At 42.3% G+C, this 17,355-nt stretch overlaps 1 long non-coding RNA gene across 2 annotated transcripts; it reads right to left on the minus strand.

Annotated features, from left to right (window-relative positions):
* Nucleotides 1-2,541: 2,541 nt before the first annotated feature.
* LOC143527232 (uncharacterized) lies at nt 2,542-4,868 on the minus strand. Of its 2 annotated transcripts, none has more exons than XR_013134057.1 (4): nt 4,758-4,868; nt 4,060-4,192; nt 3,158-3,218; nt 2,542-3,051 (listed from the first exon to the last, which is right to left on the minus strand). It is a non-coding gene; the product is annotated as an uncharacterized LOC143527232 (long non-coding RNA). The 2 variants fall into 2 exon arrangements; XR_013134056.1 differs by lacking the exon at nt 4,758-4,868 and adding an exon at nt 4,447-4,545 and having other exon boundaries at nt 2,546-3,051.
* Nucleotides 4,869-17,355: the final 12,487 nt, after the last annotated feature.

Genomic DNA, 17,355 nt, shown 5'->3' on the forward strand with positions numbered 1-17,355 from the left:
TGGATGTCACTGAATCCCTTCCTCTTGTTCATGATGACTCGCTTTGAATACGTTTACTTTAATTAAAAAAACAGCTTGCACTTTAATCAAACACTAATGCTATTTCTCACAACTACGTAGGGCTACACAGAACATTATACGAATATGCAATAAATGAAAGCTAGGTTACTATCATTTGCATGTCTTTATAATGACTGATACTTTACCAAAACTTCTTGTGAGACATCCAACAAATATACAGCACCATCCATAATTATTGGCACCCCTGGTTAAAATGTGTTAAAAGCCTTTAAAATTTTTTTGCAGAAGCATAATCTCACTCTGAGAAAAAACAGAAAAAATCCTGACTAAGGAATGATTATTTCCCATAAAATGACCTGTTCCACAATTATCGGCACCCTTAACAATTTCTTGGAAATAAATGTATTTGAACCATTTACGTCATTTCTACTGCAATTGGATCAAAGTATCTAGGAACCTTTAATTAGTAATTTATCACTTCCTGTTTCCCTGGAATATAAATATGGCATTACACAGAAGCCCATTTCTCTTACGCACTCTTAAACATGAGAAAGACAAGAGAACATACAGATGTCTGTCAACTTTCATAAATTATGCAATAGCTACAAGAAAATTGCTCACCTTCAGATGCCCTTATCTACAGTCAGAGCAATCATCAAAAAGTTCAAAACATCTGTAACTGTGACAAACAAGCCTGGAAGAGGATGAAAGTGTATCTTGCCACCACGCACAGTGAGAAGGATGTTAAGAGAAGTAAAAAAGTTCTCCAAAGCCCACTGTAAGATAATTGAATCAAATGGTAGCATCTAGGGGTTACGAGGTCTCCCAAACAACCATCAGGCACTATCTACATGCCAACAAGCTGTTTGGGAGGCATGCACGGAGAAAGCCTTTTCTGAGTATACTCATAAGTGTAAATGGGATTTTAACTGGGACCTTGTGCTTTTGTCAGATGAGAAAATAATAGAGCTTTTTGGCAACAAACACTATAAGTGGGTCTGGCGTAACACCAAGGATGAGTATGCAGAAAAACACCCACTGTTTAAGTATATGGGGAAGGATGGGTAATGCTGTGGGCCTGTTTTTCCTCCAATGGACCTGGGAACCTTGTAAGGATACATGGGTACTTGGATACTTGTAAGGATCATTTTGAATCAGAATCTGGTGGCCTCTGTCCGAAAGCTGAAGATGTGTTGTCACTGGGTCTTTCAGCAAGATAATAACCCTAAACAATTGGCCAAATCTACTCAAAAATGGTTGAGTAGACACAAAATCAAGCTCCTCTCACGACAATCTCAGTCCCTAGACCTCAACCTAACAGAAAACCTGTGGGGTGAGCTGAAGAGGAGAGTGCATAGGAGACCTATGACTGGATGATTTAGAGAGGCTGTGCAAGAGGAATGGTTTTTTTCACACCAAATGAAGGCACTTGAATTAAAGCTTAGATCTTTCAGTTTTTTGCATTGTTGTCCTATGTTTCTTAAGAATTTATTAGAAGCCAAAGAACACGCCTTAACCAGAGGTTCCAATAATTATGGAGGGCGTTGTAAATAAGGTAAAGACATCGACTTTAGTTGAATTAGCCCAGGATCAGTGTTTGTCGCTGTGTGGAATGTGCAACTTTGATAATGAACTATTATAGGTGGACTATATCAACCTAGCTAACGTTAGTGATGGATGCAGTGGAGGTTCTAGATCATTTGAACTGGGAAAATTTTAGCCTTATTCACTACTCCCCCTACTCACTCAAGGGAACCAAACGAAGTAGGGGAGGGCGGGACTGAAAGTCACTAATTGACGTAACCCCCTAAAAAGAGCGATAAAATCGCTAAGTTGGCAGTACTGCTACCGGTTTTATATCGCCATTCACAGACACCCTCCCCCATAAACAACTGATGGGAACATTGACGGACCCTAACATTATAAAAAGCTACAAGACCCCCAAGTGTACATCATTTGTATAATTAAATCCAATAATATGGTTACAAATTCCTGATACACTTATCTATGTACTAAAAAAACCAAAACAAAAGGTAACTACAGAAATTATTTGGAAGCCCCTGTATTTGTTCATTTTTTTACTTTAATGACATTATTTTGCTATAAAAAAATTTTTTTTTATAAATGAATAAATTATATTTGGTTTCATGTCTCATGGGTTCCACCGAGATTCAAATTGCTGCCCAGTATACATTCTGTAAGATTCCTGTTCAAATATAAGGGTAATTGGTTGAAGTCCCCCTGACAACACCAGTGTTTTGCTTTGCATGAGTGCAGTGGGTTTAGTAATCAAGTCCACATGATACGCGTCATGTACAAATCTGAGGTCTACTTGAGCTGGGGCCTCCACGCACATCACCAAGTCTACCGCAAACTGCACTTTGCTATGGTAACCCCTGCCGTAAACACAACTCCTCTGCTGCTACTGGGAATCAACCATGACGCATCAGGATCGTCACACGAAATCCCCACACGAAAATGTCTTTGCCCGAGACATTTAATTTGTGTAGCCTACAACTGGGATGCATGTCTGTGTGTGCACACGCTCCTATATGGCGCATTGCGTGATAGCATTTCTGGGAGAAGTTTTGAAAATATATGCAAGCAGTCACACAATGTCTATTTAACTACTTTATTTTGACCAGCAGGTGGAATCCATATGACAAAGTATCAGTCAGTAGCTCCAGAGATATGTGGCCTAAATCTCCTTCTAATGGTGTCTCCTTCGATGCTGAAGGCAATGCATCAAGAACTGATGGTCCCTCAGCATCATCCAATCAGTTCCTGATGCAGTATCACCGACATCTGAAAATTCAGTGTGGCCCATCAAACAGCCTAACTTTTTACTGTAAAAGAAAACTACAACACAAAATAAACCTAGTCTTAAAACACACAAAATGTGTGACTGTGCTTTATAAACTGTATTAAAATACGACGTTACGCAGAGACTCTTGTAAGGAAATGCTTTTGTAATCATAGAGGACCATGAAGATCATCACATCTTCATTCAGTAAATGGTACAGGCGAACTCTGACAGGCACAGAAGCAAAAAGGGTCGATTTAGTGACGATGACAAATCACTGTGTTTAGCATAATCCCAGCGGCCATTGTGAGGAGAACTCAAAGAAGGACTCACAGTTGCCAGCTGAGATTGGACTAGTCCACAGCAACGGTCGTTGAGTCCTGTTGAAACAGGCCTAGAAAAAAGACAAAATACATAAATAAAAGGGGAGGGGGGGTTACGAATTCTTTGGTAATGGGAGACACAAAACAGACACAGTGTACATTTAGGTTTAATCTGAAACAACACACAACATTTAAAACATTTAAATGCTCCAGAAAGCTGATTGTAATGGCACAATTACTGTACAAGCCAACTCTTATGCAATATTCCTCCATTTTCTTCCCAAAAGCTTTAAGTGGGGATGAAATCCGTGAGCTCAAATCCAACAGCAGTTGTTTAACCACAACACTGCTCTTCCTCACTCTGCATGAATAATTAAAACAGTGAGCGGGGTCCGTGCCAGTGGCTGGCAGCTGCAGGGGTGACCGTGCTGGGCTAGCGGCCAGCGTGCTTTAGCAGGAAACAGCCAGCACCACGTGGAAGACCCACTGCACGATCTCTGCAGGTGAATGTGAGATACAACACCACTATCACAGTTGCCTGCAGAGATTAAGCAGTCTGTCCAAGATTACAATATGATAGGATCGCAAGTCTCTCTCTCTCTCTCTCTCTCTCTCTCACACACACTCACTCTCTCTATTGCAGTACATATCTATTAATTCGTACAAACAGGACATATTTTTAATATTATGCTTTCGTAAATATACAGGCCTTCACAGCTTTTTCACAGAGTAGTTGATGAATAGTTTGATAGTTGATGAATATTTGATTATGAATAGGAATTTATTCTCTAGTGTCAGTTCTAGGCAAACTTTAACTGATTTTCTCTCGTACTGTCAAGCAAAAACAGCCCTCTACAAGCAACTAGAAAGATCACCCATGCAAATTATAGAATCATAGGGTCTTCGTGTTACCATGGAGACATCGAACTGTGAGCACATGCCCCATTGTTGGAACGTGTCTTAAGATGGACCAGTAGCTCGACAAAGGTCAAAGGTCAGCCAGTCTTGTCTCAGGGGTCAGGGCATTCCAAAGTGATTAATCCATCTGCAATGGATAAAAAAAAAACAATACATAAAAGGTTAAGGGCTGACCCATAAGTACGCATTAGCATTATCTAAAATAACTGCTTTGTGTTTACATTGCAGCATTTAAAAAATGTAAGAAAACTGCAAACCGCTGGACGTCAAAGTATTATAAATTATTGTCCGAAACAATGGCTCCCTCCTGTGGTTTCAGCTGGAACTACTAAGAGAAGTGGCAAGGACTATGTGGCGAGAAAACAACCGAACCATACTCACAACACGATAGTAATAAACACCGCGGTAAATTAGACACAGAAAGTTTCTCCTGTGCCACCAAAGACTACAGCAGGTTACTTATACTTCTGCCATTTCAATGACCCCGCCCACGAAACTGATTACCTCTGACCTCATTGGACTTATCCTTAAATGCGGCCGTCCGTTTTACAATTTCTGATTATATATTACACAAACAGTGGCTCATCCCCGAAAAGTTTTATTTCTACGTGGTTCTGACGCGCTGGTCGGCCGAGTTGGACGAGTGAATTTCTGAAACGGACGAAGCTGGCAGGCTGCACTTAGGCGCTCACCCGATGCAGAGTCTTTCTGACAGCTCTAACCTCTTTAGCTGCAGGTCCCGCTGGGCTCCGCGCGGCTTGCAAGCTAAATGCCATCTGCCGGAACATCAGACTCCACGTGGGTTGCTGGTCAATTGAAACCCCGAAGCGCCCCCCCCTCTCTCTTTTCTTGAAGGTTTTGATAATGTCAGACAATAGATATTTGATCACGAGCATGTCAGACAGAGGTTTTGTTTGTTTATAGAAATGATAGAAACTAAATATGGGTTTCTTTGAACAGAAAGAACTCAATTTACAAGTTAGTCAATCTGGGCAGGAAATGTCTTGGACACGAAGTGGGTTGTCTACGATATCTGTATTCACACCCTTCGTAGCTTCTTTAGACTGTTTTATTGCTCTTTTGTTGTTTATTTAAAGTGCACTAAAATTTTGTAATATGGTCGCATTTTATCATAATACAATAAGAAATGTATATGCAAACATTCAAGAGCAAACTGAAACCCGATATAAATATACATATGACTGAATTTATTGGAAATATATAGATTTTTTTTATGGGAGAACAAAAATACCAAAAAAACTTTATAGTCTAATGTAACATTTGGCAATGTCAAACGAATTCATGGCTCTTCCAAGATGCAGCAGTGTGTGTGTGTGTGTGTGTGTGTGTGTGTGTGTGTGTGTGTGAGAGAGAGAGAGAGAGAGAGATGGGATGGGGGGGGGGGGGTATTGTCAAGACAGGCCTGATTAATACATTCTGTCAGCAAGGAGAAAGAAGGCCATTGGAACTGTGCAGATGTTTGAAATAGCTATTGTTAACAAGCAACCTAGAGCCATAAATTACAGAAAAAATACAATGCTATTGTTCCAAATCATTGGTACCTATATTTTGTAAAGTACAGATCTTCTCATGAGCTTTTGTGTTTCATTTCATTTGGTAGTGTGATTTTTTTTGCACAATAGTTACAGTAACACATGAGTGACAGTAATTATGTTCTGAAGGTCCTGATCTCCAGGGGATTAAGGACAAAATCCCACTGTGTCATTCTCATTTTTCCAGCTCACACCGAGAAGCACGACCGTGTCCACTACTGCAAGACATCGCCGGTCAGTTTGTAGCGTCGTTTTCAAATGAGCACAACAACAATGGGAAACGGTTGGAGTTCAGGACCTTTTGGGGTGGTGTTTGGGTGGAGGAGGAGAAAAGCGGGCAGACAGGTGGGGAGGGCAGCGGTCCGGATATCAGTAGCTGACAGTTTTTGAAAGACACAAGTTGGACCCCTAGAGCATCAGGGGTGTGTTCTTCTCATGAGACAATTGAAATCTCGCTGAACGGCAATGACAGTTCCTTTGGCGTCAGCGCTGTCGTTAAGAAGCGGCTTCCAGGCCAGGCGAGTGTTGGGTGTTCTCAGAGTGTGCATGTTGATTGCAACCACCAGGGAAAAAATGGGAGGTATAAATATTGTGCTTTGTTTCTTTTTTTTGGGGGGGGAGGAGATTTCCACATGTTACCCATCAAGAAAGACCAAAGTCTGTGCACCCCCTTCATTCACTTGCACGCAAACATCTATTTGGTCACAAATTTCAAAAGCAGACTCTTAGCTGAATGGTCTACCTTGGTCAGGACTCAGCGGTCTTAAACAGACTGCCTCTGTTACACTGTTACCCGTATATCCTTGCAGCACACCCATATAGTAGGGGAGCAGAGGGGGCTGCTCACTGCACCAGCCGACCAGTAACTACAACCGCTGCACTTTACTTTACTGGACGTGTAATTCTTCAGCAGACGTGGCGAGGACAGCACAAGGGGGGGGGGGGGGGGGGGTGTTGCAACCTGATTACATTTCACCGAGGCAATTTGTAGCCATTTAAATCAGAATTCATCTCCCATGCAAATGAAGAAGGAATTCATTGGAGGTCCTTATTTAAACTCTGACCTTTAACAGATGGCATTCTGTTTGTCATTGTATGTGTCATCCTGGAATCCTATGATCTCATAGCAATAAGTCTGTAGACTAGGTGCACACTATATATTCCCAGACACAACACAACTAGCATGCCAGAGTAACAATCTCCAGAATTCATGGATAGAATGAAAAAATGCAGGCATGTTTTTAGGTTCAACGAAACAAAGTTTACAAGGTTGTCCAGTACACAGCCCCGTCGACAGGGGGGCACAACCGGGTCTGTCGTCCCGGGCCCCAGGGCCAGGGGGGCCCATCAAAGAGCCCAACAATAAATTTTTTTATTTAAAGTCTATAATTTAAAATATAATCTTGAAATCTTTCATTAATGTAAAATTCTGTACTCGAAATAAACTCAATGGCTAAAATATATGTTTTTTACCTATCTGCATATTTTCCATTAAGTGCATACACCCCCGCCTCCCACTGAAAAATGGTTTGATCCAGCACCGACTGTAGCCGGCTTGTACCCGCCCAACAGCGGGAAATACAGTGGTGGATAGTTAAAGAAAATACAGAAATCTGGAGCGCAGAAAAGAAAGGGAAAACATTTACCTGACGAATTTTAATGTTGCATTGTGTTCCAGGTTTGAAAGAATTGAGGCTAAAGTACTTGAAAATGCTTGAAATTGTGAGTACTTCGTTTCACAACAAATATCTGTCTGACTGAACAGTTCTCTTGTATTACATTAACAAATACGAGCCTCTTGTAATTCCAGGATGAAACATGAGAGAACGTGAAGACGTTAAGATTGGGCGTTTTGAAAATAAACAACCATTAAATAATGTGATAAAAAGCAAATTATTTCGAATCGTGCTGGGAAATATTGAAATGGACCTTTAAAGTGACGTACAAGTGCTTTAATTCCACCTTATAAAGGTGTATGAACCCTGCAAACATGACTTTGTTCATTGCGCTGAGGCGCGGCGCGCGCGAAGTTACAAAATTCGAGAGGTGCACGACCTCGCAAATCGACAGCGCGTGAGGCCCTCGCACATGAAACTTTCTTGTCCGGGGCCCCAGCAAGACTATCAACGGGCCAGCCAGTACAATGAATTACCTAAGGTGAGCTCATAGAAGAACTTCTGATGTCACACTAGAGCCCTGGAAAACATAGCACTCTTTTTTGCACAATACTTGCTCAATGTGTGTAATTGCATACATATATAGATATTCAGATAAATATACTGTGTGTGTGTGTGTGTGTGTGTATATATATATATATATATAAGATAGATATATAGATAGATACAACTCTTACAGCTTTCTAAAAAGTAATATGTTTTTTCTTTGCGCACATACTGTATGTGCAGCTTTCGCAAAGCAATCATCATGTCGCAATGTACGTTATGCAGTACTTTTCAAACGCAGCCTTAAATGTCTCTTAGAAGGAGGCGTCTAATGGACAACAGAGTTGCTTCTTCACATCCTCTTCTGTTCTGGTACAGAAGAGTGAGCAGAGGAAATGAAATGAGGTGGTGTGGATGCGTATAGGTGTGTGTGTGTGGGGGGGGGGGGGGGGGGGGGGGGGGGGGGATGGAGAGAGGGAGGACTGCCTGTGATCACCAAGCATACGATCTTAATCAAACCAAGCCACGGAGCAGCTGACCTTTAGCTGAAAATTTGAATGAACAATTTCATGGCCTATGCAGAGCAACCTATCCATAGTGTGTGTGTGTGTGTGTGTGTCCAGAATGCTGTATAGCAGGACCCTTCTGCAGTGTCCACCAGACCTGAGAGTGATGAACAGGCAGCTGAAGTGGTTCTATTTTTAAGTCATAAAGAACATACGATAGCACTGTGGAAGCATTAAAAGAAATTAAATACAGATTATAGTTTTTCATTTCAATTTTACATTTTTCATTTATATGCTTGCCAGTTTTTTGTTCTACATGTCCTTGTGTTACCCATTTTGACCAATACAGAAATGTCTGAAATGAAAATCGTTTTTTTTTTTTTTTTTTTTTTTTTTTTTTTAATTTAAGATAAAAATCAATGTTAAGACTAACATTTACTGCAAAATGAATGGTCAGGGTTTAAAGACTCAAACTGCTGAAATTACCTGCAGGAAACTATTGCTGTAGTGCTACCAGACCATGATCATCTGACATCACTTCAGTTTGAGTATTTTCAGGCACATGGTTATGCTAAAATGTTTAACTAATAGCAAAACAGATGTGTGAATATATAATTTCATTTATTATTATAAATGAAGGCTAAAAATGGTTCTGGAAACCGCACATGCAGATAGCGTTTTACGTTTTATTCGTTTAAACGCTCACATCATCTTATGCTGCAATTAATGAGCGAAACTGAATAACTGGAGGGCTTTACATGTATCTCCTTGAAAATGCAAATGCATGCGCTTGACAAATTACCTTAACACCTCAGGCACTTGTTCAGTTTCTTTATTTCTTTGTTGTATTTTTTTAAGCAATTCCCCAGACGCTTTCTCCACTGAGGGAGTACAGTCGCTTGAAGACGGGGTCTATATTCAATTTGCTGCAAGACTGATTGTCATTCAGAAATGCAATACTCTGAACCACAATGAAGTGTACCAAATTGAGGACAGAACACATCGCAGTAGGTTTGGAATATATTTAGCATAAATAAAAAAGTTGGCCGGTTTGATTGGATAGGATTATAGTCTTTCCATAACAATGTTGACCACATCCTGAGACACTTTTAGTTGTGGTTGTGATAGTTGTGGTATTAAACTTAAGCTTAATCACATTTCTCAAACATTTACTGACAGTATTCAGTGAAGGTTTGCAATAAGTTTATTGACAATTCAACATCCACTTTTACGTTTTCATTGGGGTCAATGGGTTTTCACTTCATTTTTCAGAGTATCACGTATTGAACTTGTCCATGGTGACTGAGCATACACCACGGTAGACAGCGATTAGGTTGGAAACACTCAAGTATCCTCATAGGACGTAGACCATTCACTCACACAATGTGTGCGATATGTGACAGTGGAGAGAGACCTGGGCTGCTTACCTCTGTACCACAGCCCACAGTCTCTCTCTCTCCCTCATGCAATCTCTCTCTCTATCTCTCTCTCTCTCTCATGCCATTTCTTTCTGTCTCTCTCATGGAGTTTCTCTGTCTCACGCCACTCTCCCTCTCTCTCAGTCATGCCATCTCTTTCGCGCTGGCTATGAGTCACGGTGTCACGTGTGTCCTGGACCTCACCCTTGAAGCCTGGCGGCACAATTTTGAGCCCCACATGGCCCTGATGGTGACCTCCACCTTTGACCTTTGCCTTAAAAGGCTTTTGAGAACCAAAGACTTAACCCTGTGCATCGTCCTGCTGTTTGTAGCACAGCCCGTGGAAGAACACATACAGAATTCCAAATACAGAATTCCAATTCAAAGCCACAGTACAGTAGTGGGTACTTCTAAATTGCCAAACGCAGTAACCATGTTGTGTCTGTAGTGTATTGTACTTGTAGTACAGTGGAATACAGTCTCAGTCCTATCTACAGTCCCATACAAGCTCGAGAGCCTACATGACCCTAAATGTGTGTTCGGAGTGAATATCCTACATAGTCAAACAATGTCATTTTTGTAGGCATCCTTTTACCTGACGAGCGGTCTGAACGGCACAGATGAACATGCATCGCCATAAAACATCGCAGAATAGACTACAGCCGGGTAAGGTGCGATAGAATTTTGCTGTACAGTACAGGTCAAGGGACTGGTGGGGCTGGTGGGGTGCATGAGAGAGAGTGAGAGAGAGAGAGAGAGAGAGAGAGAGAGAGCAGAGCAACCCTACACTCTCATGATTGATGGTTTCTGTCTGTGTAATAGCTGACTGAGCAACATGTACATTTTTCATACAAACACACACACACACACACTGCTACATTACTACCATGCTATGTCACCTAGCCTTTCCTTTGGTCGGCTCCACCCCCCCCCCCCCCCCCCCCCCTCCGTTTGTCTTCACTAAGGCTTGTGGGAATTGGCCGTTGAGGCCCTGCCAAAGCCCGCCCCCCTGAGCCACCGCTCACACTCAGCTGCTGCCTCCGAGCAAATAAGCAGCAGGAGCCTGGGTGGGGAGGCAGGGCTAACGACATGAGTGACGGCTCCTTCCGTCTTTCTGTTCTCCTCTCTTTCTGAGAAACAGAAATAGCAGTGCAGGTATATCCATTCAAGCCCCTTAAATCTTTCTAAATATTCTCCTCTTATTACTGTTCAGTTTTAATGGAACCGATTAATACAGAAGAACTAATAAAGAAGTGTACTTAAAATCAATTTATTACAAATGGTTGAAATGCTCTTAAAATGCAACACTGATCAATGAAGCGATGAAACTCAATGCTCATTTTCAGGTGCCAATATTGCAGGATTGGTAGATCCTAAATAGAACATTTTTGTTTTTCATGAGAAGTATCCATGTAATAGCTGAGTGAAACCAAAAGCATTGTACTGAATCCCATGAGAATGGCGGGAGAGCTATGGCTAACGTTAAAATTAAGTTTAGCTGTTCGCCGATTCACCCAAATTCATTTTAATTCGCAATAACATTTTTGAAAAGTCATAGACTTTTCAAGGACGTGGTTGTAAAATCAAAAATTCGCAAGTACAAGTTACTGTGTAAGAACAAAAAAATCTGTCAAAGTCTAGGATGGGGAAAAATGTAAAAGTAATATGGAAACATGGAAATGTGTGTGTAATATAACAACAATGATCAGCCTATACAATCCATCTTATTCATAGCAAATTCTTGTACCAGTGTACTTCAGATTACCTTAATATGCCAAGACACAGACAGATAGATAATTGTTAATATATCTACCAAAAAAAGTGAATCCTTGTGGTAATGTAAGCAATGCACACTAAAATCCCCTGAGAGAGTACACTTCAGTAGTAAATTTGGTGTACAATATGGAAGGTATCGGTGTGATACTGCACACATGCGGTGTGAGACCCTACAACAACCCCCTCCCCCCTGCCCGAATTACCCATCAGTCCCCAGAGTCACAACTCGTTAGGCTCTGCCCCAGCTGACCTGGGCTGACCTCTGGTGCAAGCACATTTTAATCAGAAGCCTTCCACTGACCAAACACCTCAAGCTGACCAGCGGGGTTTTGGAGAGAAATGACCTGTGCTTTGTGCCTGTGACATGCCCATGGACAACACCATAAAACACTCAATGCAACAGCACAGGTGGGGGTGTGAAGGTGTGCTGGGGGGAGGGTCAGAAAGGGGTCCAAGCCCGATTGGGTTCCAATGGACACACTTACGGCACGTAACAAGGGTTGTGCAGTGTGTGCTGATGGGAACAACTACGTTCCATGGCATATTGGGAAGCGTTGCGGTAACGGACAACACTTGTTGACCAACGTGAATAAACTGAAGCCTCTCTTAGCATGAACGACTACGTGAAATATAATTAGTTTGAATAGCCAAAGGCAAACAAATAAAAAACATTTACACATGCATTGAAATGAATAACATCTCTCTCTTCCCTAAAACGCCCCAAACACTATATATACACAGACACACATACACGTACATTCTCTGGAAACCTTTCTAGGCGTATCTGTAGTTAGAGACATTGAGTGAATCACTTTGCTTCCACAGCCGATGAAGGACCTCTGATGAAAGACTCCGAAACATCATACGAAATGAAAGACATCAACCCGTCTACTACAATGTAGTCTCCTCACAGGAACATGCATCCGGATCTGAACCTAGGCCCTGTCCGTCCATGTTATTTAGTCGCAATGCCACGTTAGGAGCCAGATTCCCATCCGGAGGAGAGCGAAGTGCATGAACTTCGCATGGAAAAGTAGCCACGTAGCAGGTGGGTCAGCGACGGCAGACTGGGCAGACACGGCGCAAGCGTGCCAGACACACACGCGTGCCTGTACTTCAGCAGTGGAGGACGCTCCACGTGGGAGAGGAGCTGGGACGACCCCGCTCCACTGGATACCCGGATGGCACGCAGGGCGTCAGTCTCACCGCCGCAGTTGAGAAACGCCAGAGCTGCAAAACACGGCGTGCATCGCTGGCCGCGTGATTCCAGCTTTCGCACGCATACGGTACAAGGTATGTAAACACAACCGACTTCCTCCAGCCCTGGTCCCGGCAAACGCAAGGGACGTCCCAGTTTCGGACAGAGAGAGAGAGATGGAGAGAGAGAGAGGGGCGGTACCTCTTCGGAGCATCTGGGTGCCGACGGGTTTGTTGTTGGCGTGAGACACGTGTGCGTGCTGCAGAAGCCTGGAGGTCCTGAGAGAGGAAGAGACACACAGAGAGCTGACACGCATGACCGTGCGTGTCTGGGAGACACCAGGTCCTGTTGCTGCTGCCGTCCTGTGTGCTAGGAGCAGGGTAAAGGAAAGGAGGAAGAGAGAGAGCGAGACTGAGTGAGAGAGAGAGAGAGAGAAAGAGAGAGAGGGGGGAAAAACACCCCCTGGGCCAGCCCTCCTTAGGACAGTGGTGGGGTGATACAGTAGTAAAGTGGGGGAGGGGGCAGGGGGGTACAGAACTGCTCTCTGCCATCTACCCCACTCTCCCTCCCTCCCTCCCTCCCTCCCTCCTTCTCTCTTACTGGCTCCCTTTATCTCCGCCCTTCTACCGGCCCCTCTCAGCCACACCCACACACATGTACACCCCCACCCCACTGTACATTAATATCATTACAGATTTACGCCGGACCTGGTGGGGCAGACGGCACGCGGGCCGTTCGGTGTTAGTATGCGCAGACACGCCCAGCCGCGCGCCTTTGTGCCTCCGCAGGAATGAACTGCCGCGGTCGGACATTTTTCACCTCTACCGCGCGCTTACGGTCAGTCCGCCGTCTCGGGCTCTGGAAGACGCGGTCCCACGAGTCTGCTGACCAGTCATGTGTAAATCAAACCACCAGCATCACCGCTGCAGGTATTGATTTCATCCCGTCGTATTTCGTGCCCGCTCGCCGAGAGTGTCCTGCTTTTATGATGAGATCAAAGGCACAGAAATGTAAACGTGCGACAGAAACGGCAGAATTGCGCGCTAGACAGAAGCCAGAGGCGATTGGCTAAGTAGATCTTTAAAAACTTCAGATTTGCTTTGCCATAATTACAGCAGCAACATAAATCTTAACATACACGGACTGGCCAGATGAGCCATCGAACAGTGGCATCAGGCCACTTACACCTCCCTAACGGCGACCCGCGCACGAGACAACTGTGGACACGAGGCCTCCAAGAAGACACCATCTGTTGCCCCGACTTAGACTCGGAGATTGGGGCTAAAGGGGGTGTGGAGGTAGGGGAGGAGGAGTGGAGAGTATGTACCAAAGCAGAAAAATAACTACCTATCGCTGTGTTCCCCGCTATGGGAATAATCCCCTATGACTAATCGTCCAAAGCTGGCATCCGGTTTGTGGCTTGCAGAGTTTTAATTACAACATTGGTAATATGAGGAATTAGAATCTGCGGGAGAAACGAGCTGCCGGGAGCGCGCCTGTCATTAAACCCCGCTATTCGCTTCACCTGTTGGTTTCTCGTGTCTGTTCTGGTTTGGCCAAAACATTGATCGTGCTGCCACATTACTGATGTAAAGGCAACAAGAAAGAGAGAGAAACGTGCACTGTCATTTTTTAAAATTTGATCTTACTGTACAGTGTTACTGTGCTAAACATTAGACATGTGAGAACTATCAAATTAACAGCAGTTTGGAAAATAAACTGGGATAACGCAAAACTAAAATTTCCCTCTTAAGCTCCACTTAGCAGGCCCTGATCAGAGGAACGCCAACCACAGCACCTGTGAGAGAAGGGTGGAGGAGAGTGGGGCGTGTGGTGGCTACATCGCTACAGACAGGTTGAGCGTGCACGTGCTCACTAATCTGCTTCCTGTGAACAATAGAACTGCGATCTGCGTCCAGCGAGATGGCATGACGCCTTTTCCCTCCGCAAGGCTCGAGGTCACAGGGTCGGAGGGGAAACGCTCCGTGACGCAGCTCCGCAACGATTGAGGAAATGAACATCGGTTGGCTGGGTAGTCTTACCGCTTGATCCTCCATTTATGTTAATTTATTTCTTATGAGATAGACCATTTATACCATTTTTAAATTAAACATTCTGAGATGTTATTGTATTATGTTTAGTTATTGTAGAGATAAAACCATAACATTGATCTAAAGGTATTCATTTTAGATCAAGACTTAAGTCATAATTTAAGAGAGTTGATGTTGCATAGTCACAAAATAATATAAATAATTGTGTAAAACAGTGATATTTAGCAGAGAGCTCACATATTGGCCCTTTACTGCCTCCTGTCACCCAACACCACCCTTAGGCACTCAGACCAACACACTTGTTATTAAAAATAAATGCAGAGATAATTTCCAACCAGTCAAAACATTTACAAATTTAGTTTATATTCAATATGGAATATTTGGTGAACCATTGCAAGTAGATATTTATCTAGATTTATAAATCTTATAATTAAGTCGATGAGTATTTTAAATGTATAACTGATATTCCAAAAACAAATGGATCATTACAAATAATTTAGATTATAATAATCTGCATTTTAATGTGTGCCAGCCCTCAATTTCGTATTCTTTGCATAAGTAGTCACTAATTTGAGCATGTTTTACAGCCAACATAATTATATAGTCACTCGTCAATATCAGCAGTATTAAATTCATTTCAATTCAAAATGTTCCCAAATAGCTAACATTAGCAATCCATTTAATATTAGTTTAAAGCTGATGTACTGTAAAATCATCAATTCCTTTACCATTCAAACCGTGAAAAACTAGTAATCATCTTCAAATGTAGAGATTCAGAATATTAAAGTACACAAGGTTTCCAGAGCTATCAGCTGTGTAAGCACACAGTTACACATTAACTGTTTACATTCACGCTTGTATATTTTATCTCTAGTTTTAAGAGACACTTAATTGCTAATTAAGGCAAGTACCTGTCACTGCAGAATCAAAAGTCCAGGGGGTGGAGCTGGATCTAAATCCAACTCCTCCCACCGTCCATAGTTTCTTTTGGTCGGTCCAGGGGGCGGAGCTGCATCTAATCCAACTCCTCCTACGTATCGCTTACATTTTCCGACCAGGAAATAGAAATCCAATAAATTCACCCTTTTACCGTTTAAAGATCAAAATGTTCTTTGAATGTTATTTAATTATCTCTAGTTTTAAGAGACACTTAATTGCTAATTAAGGCAAGTACCCGTCGCTGCAGAATCAAAAGTCCAGGGGGTGGAGCTGGATCTAGATCCAACTCCTCCCACCGTCCATTGTTTCTTTTGGTCGGTCCAGGGGGTGGAGCTGCATCTAATCCAACTCCTCCTACGTATCGCTTACATTTTCCGACCAGGAAATAGAAATCCAATAAATTCACACTTTTACCGTTTAAAGATCAAAATGTTCTTTGAATGTTATTTAATTAACACAATACACGTTTTTTTAAGTTTACAAGAAAACGTAAAAGTGGACAGGAATAATGATCTGTGACTGCCAACATAATAAAGTACAGTACATTTCTTAAATATGTACTATTTCATTTTTTTTACCTTTAATAAAAAAATACTTTTTGCGTTAGGACGGTACACTTCAGGTGTGCAGAATGGACAGTGGTATTTACTGCAACATGTAGTGCACTGCACAACTGAAAGCGTCTGTCCTTTTTTCAAAACCGTGATATGCATCTATAGATGGATGGAAAAATATAAATAGCATTATATTAGTTGTTGTGAAGTTTTTCAGTGAACTGGTTAATGAGGATCATGGCTGTTACATGCACACACTACTGATTAACCCCCCTCGAAGTGTCCATGCGGTACCGAACAGCACAACCATTACAAATTTTAAGTAACTACAGTAAACACGAACTAATTTAACAGTTTATGTCCAATATGAAGAACACAACATACATAAGTATTTAATACATCTGTATTCTCGAAGAGTTCTGTAAATAGCATTATAGAGGCATCAGCTCCTAATGTAAATGTGGATGAACTAGTAGGTCTGTTTCATTCATCTTGTTCCACTATTCTTGACTCTGTTGCCCCCTTTAAAACCAGACAGATTAAATCGAAATCTCAACCATGGTTAAATAATTCCACTCAGGCCCTCAGACGTAAATGTAGATGTGCTGAAAGGAAATGGAAAAAGGATAAGCTGCAGGTCTCTTTGGACATTTTAAAACACTGTCTGACTGATTTTCAAAATGCTGTAAAAGCAGAGAGGAAAAAATATTTTTCAGAAGTTATAGCAAAAAATCACTATAGACCTAAAGTTTTGTTTAATACCTTAAATGCTGTCCTAAAGGCACCACCAGTCACGCTTGTGGAATCACCTGAAATTTGTGAGGATTTCATGCAAGTCTTTATTGATAAGATTGATAGCATCAGGGCTAATATAAGCCCCCTCCTCGGAAATGAGAAACCAGTAGAGGTAGTAGGTTCTGCTGTTTTCAATCAGTTTGAACCTGTCTTTCTTTTGGATATTAAAGATATGGTCTCTCAGATGAAACCCTCATGTGATCTCCATGTGATATTATTCCTACCCGCCTTATTAAAGAGGCTTTTGATATAATAGGGCCAGGTATTGCAGTAATCCTAAATGCAAGCTTATCTTCGGGCATTGTTCCAGCCTGTTGTAAGCAAGCTGTCATTCAGCC

This window comes from Brachyhypopomus gauderio, chromosome 1, assembly GCF_052324685.1.
Source record: "Brachyhypopomus gauderio isolate BG-103 chromosome 1, BGAUD_0.2, whole genome shotgun sequence".
Classification (NCBI taxonomy): domain Eukaryota; kingdom Metazoa; phylum Chordata; class Actinopteri; order Gymnotiformes; family Hypopomidae; genus Brachyhypopomus; species Brachyhypopomus gauderio.